Raw genomic sequence first — 8,348 nt, 5'->3', positions numbered from 1 at the left:
TTCTTGATCTTATTGTTGATCAAATACGTGCAAACTATTGTATCTGAGGTACCTACGACATCTTGTTGCAACTTAATATTAAGTTCATCTCTTAAAAGATGTTAGTAATTTACAGTGATTGATAAACAATTTTAGCTAAGCTCAATAATTATCATAGTAAGATTTTATTTTATGTTTAAATCAAGAACATTTTTGTGGTGTATTCACTATTCAGCCCTATTTCCAATTTCATCGTAATCGGAAACTTTTACGAATACTGAAAAAAAAGTATTACCAAAGACTTTCGTAGTGGAAAATCTCATACAATTTTGCATTACAAATGGACTTCGTGATACGGTTTCTCGAAACTCGTAAAAGTTTCCGATTACGACAAAATTCGTGTTATGCCTGTTTGTCCTGCATGCTCCATGGTTTACAAGCCATTTCCAAAGTTGTACAGCACATCAAAAATGTCGGCACCCAGATTTGTTTATGGATTTAACCATGATGTTATTTGCTATTACTGGCTATTGCTATGAAAGTTTATATAGTTTGACGTTTATTCAGTTAATCGAAAGTGAAAACTACACTCGTTTTAATAGTTAACTATTGCAATTGATTTTGGTTTGTCTAATCACAATCTTCGCTTAAGGCTATGTGGCCGTACAAAATAAAGATATACAAGGACTAAGTTTTTCAAAGACATACAAATAGCCCAATTGTGGACAATAGGTAGACCAAATTGCCCGTTCTCCTTGTATCTACTTTTACCACTTCAAATTAAAAACGTACATTTTTTGACCAATTAACATCAGTGCATATTAAAATATTGATTTATTTATGTATATTCTTATTTAAAGTGAGTTTTCTTTTTACATATTTTGTCGAAAACAACAACATTATTTTCAAACCTAATTAAACTACATACATACATACATACGATAAGCGCAAAAATACAATTAATAAATGTATAACAATAATGTAACTGCATGTATGAATTTCACAGTGAGCTTTCTTGCGTGGTCCGCGATTTTAAAGTTGTTAAAACAAACAACAAACTACAATTTACAGCATGATTTGAATTTTTGTTGGTGTATCATTTAGGGAAGAAAAGTAAGAAAGAATGTATGTTTTGAAAAAAGTCTGGATGTTTCTATAACTAAACAATTGCTCTTAGCAATAATAAGTCTCGCAAGGAGATTTTTCAATAGCTAAACATTAAAAAAAGAACAACTGGCGCTGCTAAGGTTTCATTTTTTAACAAAAACCACACACAATCAATGCATTCGAAAGATTTAACAATAAAAAAAAGCTTTAACAACATTCATATTTTATGTAGGTATGTGCCAATGAAGTCTTCTCGAAGTATGTAATTTAGTATGATATACTTATTGTTTAATTAATAAAACTGCAACTTAAAGAATAATTAAAAAATGTTCATGTTTAAGATCCTTAAATATACTGTGGTAGTTGAGTAAAATTTTATTGTTTTTAATTCAATTTTCGACACTATTTGAACGCTTAGTGTAAAATCAGTTATTCAGTTCAAATGCAAAACTGACAAACATACAAAAGTTACCACTTTTGTTCGTGATTGTATCTACCAGCATTCCAAAATATTGTTATCAATATTTCGATTTTTAGAGAACGAAATTTTATAAAGTTTTCCGCTATCTACGTACTAGGTTTATTTTTGTCACTTGAAAGTGCTTCTATATATAAATTATACGCCGGTTAAAAAGTTAATTTAAATCCTTCAACAAATAAAACTCTTGAATACAAACACTACTTATCACTTCAAGATAGGTTAGGTGGTAATGCATTAGCAATGGGCGGAAAAAACATCTTTCGCAAATCTGTTTCGCCCCATTGTGTTTAACGGGATTCAATCAAGATTTGGGTAGGTGAAGAATAATATTGGGAAACCTTTCTGAATCCTCTCAGTTACATATGTAAGCTACGAAATAAATATCGATCTCCACAAAATCAATGACACTCGTTCTGTTTAGTTAAGGTAAGTGCTTAAACGATGCTTTAGCAAGTTCTCAATTACGACTATATCAACTCAAAAAGATTTTATATTGCTGTACGTATATTATATTCCTAACTTATTTATGGAAACACAACTTTCGATTTTAATTTCTGTATTTAAGTATTTGACATTTGGATAGCTCTGAAAAACTGTGTATTCTTCATTTAACGGTAAGTTAGTAATATTTATTTATATCAGCGAAGAATTCATATCAATACCTATCGTTAAAAATTTCAGAATTAAAAAAATAAAGATACCACTTAAAGAGATACAAATTGAGAATCATTTAAAACCCAAAAAAACGTTCATAGCTTAGCAGTAATATTAACAACATGATTTATGGTATTATCTATTCCTGTAGTTAAAATAGGTACCTAGTATTTCAATTTTTCTGTTTTAATCTTTTTTTTATTTGTTGCTGCTCCAAATTGCTTTAAGACCTCAGCTGAAATCTGAATTAATTGGTTTGGAAAAACAAAAAAATAGGTATAATATTATAATGATACAGTTAAAGTACATGAATTGTTAATTTTGAGATTTGTCGTCTCCGGGAAAAATGAAATAGGAGCGAAGAATGTGTATTAGGTAAGTTTTGAATAATTAAATCTTAGAAATCTACCCTTGAAGAAGTAAGAAACACTTATACGGAATTTTTGGAAAAATAATGGGTTAAAATTGTTTTATTTGCATTTACTTCAAATTTAGACCAAAACAGTTTAGTCTTTATATGTATTTATAAAAGAGTGTTCCAACGTTCCACGCTTACGAACTAGTGTGACGAATGATCCCCATAATAAAACGTCGAATTGTCAACAAGTGTGACGGACGATTTACACGTGCCATTTATTACGTGTGACAGAAATGTTCCAAACAATAAAAACAAATGTTGGAAAGTCGAACCCGCCTCGTTTAGCGTCATGTCTGATGCCTCGTTCGCACCATCCTTAAGTAAGTATTTGTATTAAACTAAAACAATGCATGGTAAGACCTTTAATTGTTTGATTTTAAAATTTAATTTAAGATAGCACCCGATCAGCTTGAATTAAAAAAAGGTAAGCCAAGAAGGAATGTGTAAAAGACCAAACATAAATTTTAAAGAACTACTAGGCGAACATGTAAATGAGCAAGAGTAAAAGTGTTTATCTGGTTGCTTTTATTTTAAAAACAAAATTGACCCACCTCTCTTCTAACCCACACTTTCACTTTTTTTTCATGCTTTATACAAGATCTTTACCGGTGTACTCTACCGCTTTTTTCGCATAGAAATATTGTAGGAGGAGCCCTGAAAAAAAAATTAACAAAAACAACAAAATTTATAATTGTCATTTCTTTCATTTACCATCTACCATTGAGAAAATTCTTGATTTTTTTAAACAGCGCCCTGCAATTTAATGAAATTAAAAATGAAACTACCAGGCGATCATGAAAATGAGCAGGTGTACAAATTTGTATCAGTTTTAAAAAAAACTGCAAATAAATTGGTTACGCCTCGTAACACCTCCCCACCAACACTTTTTTTGTGTTGTTAATCTTTATAATCTTTTACAAGATCCTAATCGATATACCAGCCAATCATGCGAAGAAACGAGAAACACGTGAAGATTAACTTTCTAGTTCCTCCAAATCTGTTTTTTTTTTTTAAAGAACTTTAACACTTCTTCAAGGAGGAGCTTTGCTATGTAAACAACATCAACAAAAATCTCTTTTAAAGGGTGTTTTTAAAAAAACTATCAAATCAACAGTTTTTTCTTTTTCATAGCTTCAAAATTTGAACGTCATCTAGCCACTTAAAAATAATCTATTTAAATTAGTAAAATTAGTCAAAAATATTTAAATGTTTTGTTAATATATTCGAATTTCTTTCCCAAATCTAATATTTGCGAAATGTTGGAAATCGAATGTGTTTCAAGTTTCTCCGAAGCGTAGTTTTATAGTTTGTTCAATGTATTGGACAAAATGTTAATTGTTCTGTTAAATATGCTAAGAAGGGAGACAAGCTTATGTATATTTGTGAAATTTGTTTGAGACCACGATATACTAAAAATCAAATACACCTCTTAAAGCACTTCTGAGAATGAATATTTTTTAGGTGGACGGTAGGTGCAAATATGTAAAAATATGAAGTTAAATGAGTGTCCATTAGATATCATATCTGACTTTAGTTAGTTAAAGAAAGAGTTTCAACATCACCTTGAAATTACATTTTAAAATGTACACCCTGTGGTACATTTCTTTCTCCGTGTGACTTTTTGCAAGATCTCTTAGCTTTATGTATTGTTTTCTTACTCATGCTTAAGAATTCCCTTGTAGAAGGAATTAAGGCAAAACCTAAGATCCACCCTCGACCACTGTTAATTAACTAAGAACAAAAAGGGGATTAATGATGATTACGGTTATTCTTATGAATGCTTAAGGTAAACGCCAGCAAAAGGCGGAACTACATTCGCCATTTTCTAAATTCAAAATCGAATATAAAAATATCCAAAAACCTTATACCTACTACCAAACATGATCGCCTGGTAGTTGATGCATATAAATTCTATGGCAAAAGTAAGAGAAGAAAAAAAAAGTAAAACTGCGCATGTGCGGTGAGGTGAGATTCAATGTCTGTTTATATAAAACGAAATAAATTACCAGGCGCCCATGGAAAGAAGAAGGGAACAGAACATGCTATTCATAGTTGAAATCGATTTCCCCAACTTTAGAGTATGATTAGGCCCGCCCTTCAATAACGGTAACTTTATAATCCATTATGTGCAAAAAAGTTGAACAATTACAAAGCCAATTGAATTGAAAAGGTGTTAAGGTGTTGCCAACAAAAACTTTCTTCAACTAATTGTTAAGAAACTAAATGTGTAAACGTAAATTACATCCTTCTCACGAATTAAAAATATTTGAATTACTTATATTAATTCAGTAGCTAGGTACTTTTTATATGTACTTACTCGCAGTTTGGGTTAAGTGAGTTGAGATTGAAACAATAAATAAATACACAGAATTAAGAAATCTTTTATTTTAATAAAAAATAAAAGCTAAAAAATTAAAATTTGTTTAAACTGAGAAAAAATAAAAATAAACGACTGCATATGGAGAGGGTTCATAGTTGTTCTTTCAGACGACAATAGAAAAAAAGAACAATGATCAGGATTATTATCTTAACAACAATTTGTATTCTTTAGTGTTTTTATTTCTACGAAAAGTAAATTGAAAAATTCCTCTGTATTTTGATTAGATAAAATTGCATTCTAATGATGTCAATTGAAAATAAACCTGAAGCTGTGGTCTACATAATGTTGAACTAATAGACAAATAATTCCAAGCTATTTAATGTTTGTTTTAGTTGGTTTCGTAAAAATTGCATCAGCTTTATTTTATTTGGGTGTGATAAACCTAGGTGCCGCATATTTTTCAAAGTTAGGTTTCAGAAATAAAGCCACTGACAAAAACCTTTTGTTGCTTGGATCGAAATTTTCTAATTTTGGTTAGCTACAAATATATTGAAACAAGAACTCGCCGAAGTTTTTGGTTGCCAGGTATCGCCAAAGGTTTAAAAGACCTATCTTTAAATGTATGTATATCTTGATAGGGTCGGGAACAATGATGAAAAATCAACTTATTTTTTTACATTGTTCGAAAGGTGTATTTGTTCGGTACCAGGCAATGATTGCTGCATATTTTTTTCAAGGCTTTGTTGTGGAAATCACTCCACTGACGAATTCTTTTCGTTTTCCTGGCCATAATGTTTAATCTTGTGTTAGAGCATAAATGCACCATTCTATTGGTGCATAGATCTCATTGTTTTAGTTTTTCGAAATAATTGTACGCCGAAAAAAGAAGTATTTTCAAAGCTTTTCCGACCCCATCGATATACATATAATAATAAAGGTATATTCAGGCTCTACCTCAACATTAAACTTCATGTTTCTTTAATATTATTGTTTTTGTAGTAAGCTTCTTTGTTGAGTGCAATGGATATTTTACGCACGTTCACTTTATTTATTGTAAACAAATAAACACATTCAAAAATAAAGAAAATAATTTGAAATAAAAGATTCCTATTCTGTGTATTTATTTATTGTTTCTATATCAACTCACTTATATAAATAGTACCTATAGCTACTGAATTAATAAAAGTAATTCAAATATTTTTAATTCGTGAGGAGGATGTAATTTACGTTTACACATTTAGTTTCTTAACAATTAGTTGAAGAAAGTTTTTGTTGGCAACACCTTAACACCTTTTCAATTCAATTGGCTTTGTAATTGTTCAACTTTTTTGCACACAATGGATTATAAAGTTACCGTTATTGAGGGGCGGGCCTAATCATACTCTAAAGTTGGGGAAATCGATTTCAACTATGAATAGCATGTTCTGTTCCCTTCTTCTTTCCATGGGGGCCTGGTAATTTATTTCGTTTTATATAAACAGACATTGAATCTCACCTCACCGCACATGCGCAGTTTTACTTTTTTTTTCTTCTCTTTTGCTATAGAATTTATATGCATCAACTACCAGGCGATCATGTTTGGTAGTAGGTATAAGGTTTTTGGATATTTTTATATTCGATTTTGAATTTAGAAAATGGCGAATGTAGTTCCGCCTTTTGCTGGCGTTTACCTTAAGCATTCATAAGAATAACCGTAATCATCATTAATCCCCTTTTTGTTCTTAGTAAATTAACAGTGGTCGAGGGTGGATCTTAGGTTTTGCCTTAATTCCTTCTACAAGGGAATTCTTAAGCATGAGTAAGAAAACAATACATAAAGCTAAGAGATCTTGCAAAAAGTCACACGGAGAAAGAAATGTACCACAGGGTGTACATTTTAAAATGTAATTTCAAGGTGATGTTGAAACTCTTTCTTTAACTAACTAAAGTCAGATATGATATCTAATGGACACTCATTTAACTTCATATTTTTACATATTTGCACCTACCGTCCACCTAAAGAATATTCATTCTCAGAAGTGCTTTAAGAGGTGTATTTGATTTTTAGTATATCGTGGTCTCAAACAAATTTCACAAATATACATAAGCTTGTCCCCCTTCTTAGCATATTAAAGAGAACAATTAACATTTTGTCCAATACATTGAACAAACTATAAAACTACGCTTCTGAGAAACTTGAAACACATTTGATTTCCAACATTTAGCAAATATTAGATTTGGGAAAGAAAATTCGAATATATTAACAAAACATTTAAATATTTTTGATAAATTTTACTAATTTAGATAGATTATTTTTAAGTGGCTAGATGACGTTCAAATTTTGAAGCTATGAAAAAGAAAAAACTCTGTTGTTTTGATAGTTTTTTTAAAAACACCCTTTAAAAGAGATTTTTTTTTGTGTTGTTTACATAGCAAAGCTCCTCCTTGAAGAACTGTTATAGTTCTTTAAAAAAAAATAGATTTGGAGGAACGAAAAAGTTAATCTTCATGTGTTGCACGTTGCTTCGCATGATTGGCTGGTATATCGATTAGGATCTGGTAAAAGATTAACAACACAAATAAGTGTTGGTGTGCAGGTGTTACGTAACCAATTTATTTGCAGTTTTTTGAAAACTGATGCAAATTTGTACACTTGCTCATGTTCATGCTCGCCTGGTAGTTTCATTTTTAATTTCATTAAAATGCAGGGCGCCAAAAAAAATCAAGATGGTGAAAAACGTATAAAAATGACAATTATAAACTTTGTTAGTTTTTGAGTTCGAGCAATGCAAAAAAATGAGCTAGGGAGAAATAACGTACATATTTAAAATACTGTCGGAATAAATAATAAATACAAATTACATTTTTCTTTGTTTTTAATTGTATTGTTTTAACTTATAAAATGTTGAAGCATAAGTTGAAATTTTGAAAATAAATTTTATTTGCAAAATAAAGCTATTTTATTTCATGCTATCTGTTTTTATTGCTTTGACTCAAGAACCTCCTCCAGCACTATTATATATCTTTAGTATTTATATATATGTACATATATATAAAGGAGAAAGGTAATCTCTTAATAGACAAGACATTGATGAACCTTCCTCCGCACGACTGCCTGGTGCATCGAGAGGGATATTCGGTAAGTTAAAAGCTAAGTTTGGACAAAACAAAATGCACTATTATTGCATAAGATTTTTTCTGTTAGGATTTAGTGTGAACTGTTTTAATTGGATTATATTGAATTTAAGATTGGTGGCTGCATCTTTTGTATTGGATTTTGCATGGTACATAGTAACATGGCCCAAATATTGCACTTACTTATTTTGTTTGCGATTTATTCTTTTATGATCTATGATCCAGTTACACTTAGTTTTTTTAATATTTTAGAATTCTATGATTAAGACAAAAAA

This window comes from Eupeodes corollae, chromosome 1, assembly GCF_945859685.1.
Source record: "Eupeodes corollae chromosome 1, idEupCoro1.1, whole genome shotgun sequence".
Taxonomy (NCBI): domain Eukaryota; kingdom Metazoa; phylum Arthropoda; class Insecta; order Diptera; family Syrphidae; genus Eupeodes; species Eupeodes corollae.
The sequence above is the reverse complement of the archived record's forward strand: the minus strand, read 5'-3'. Positions refer to the sequence as shown.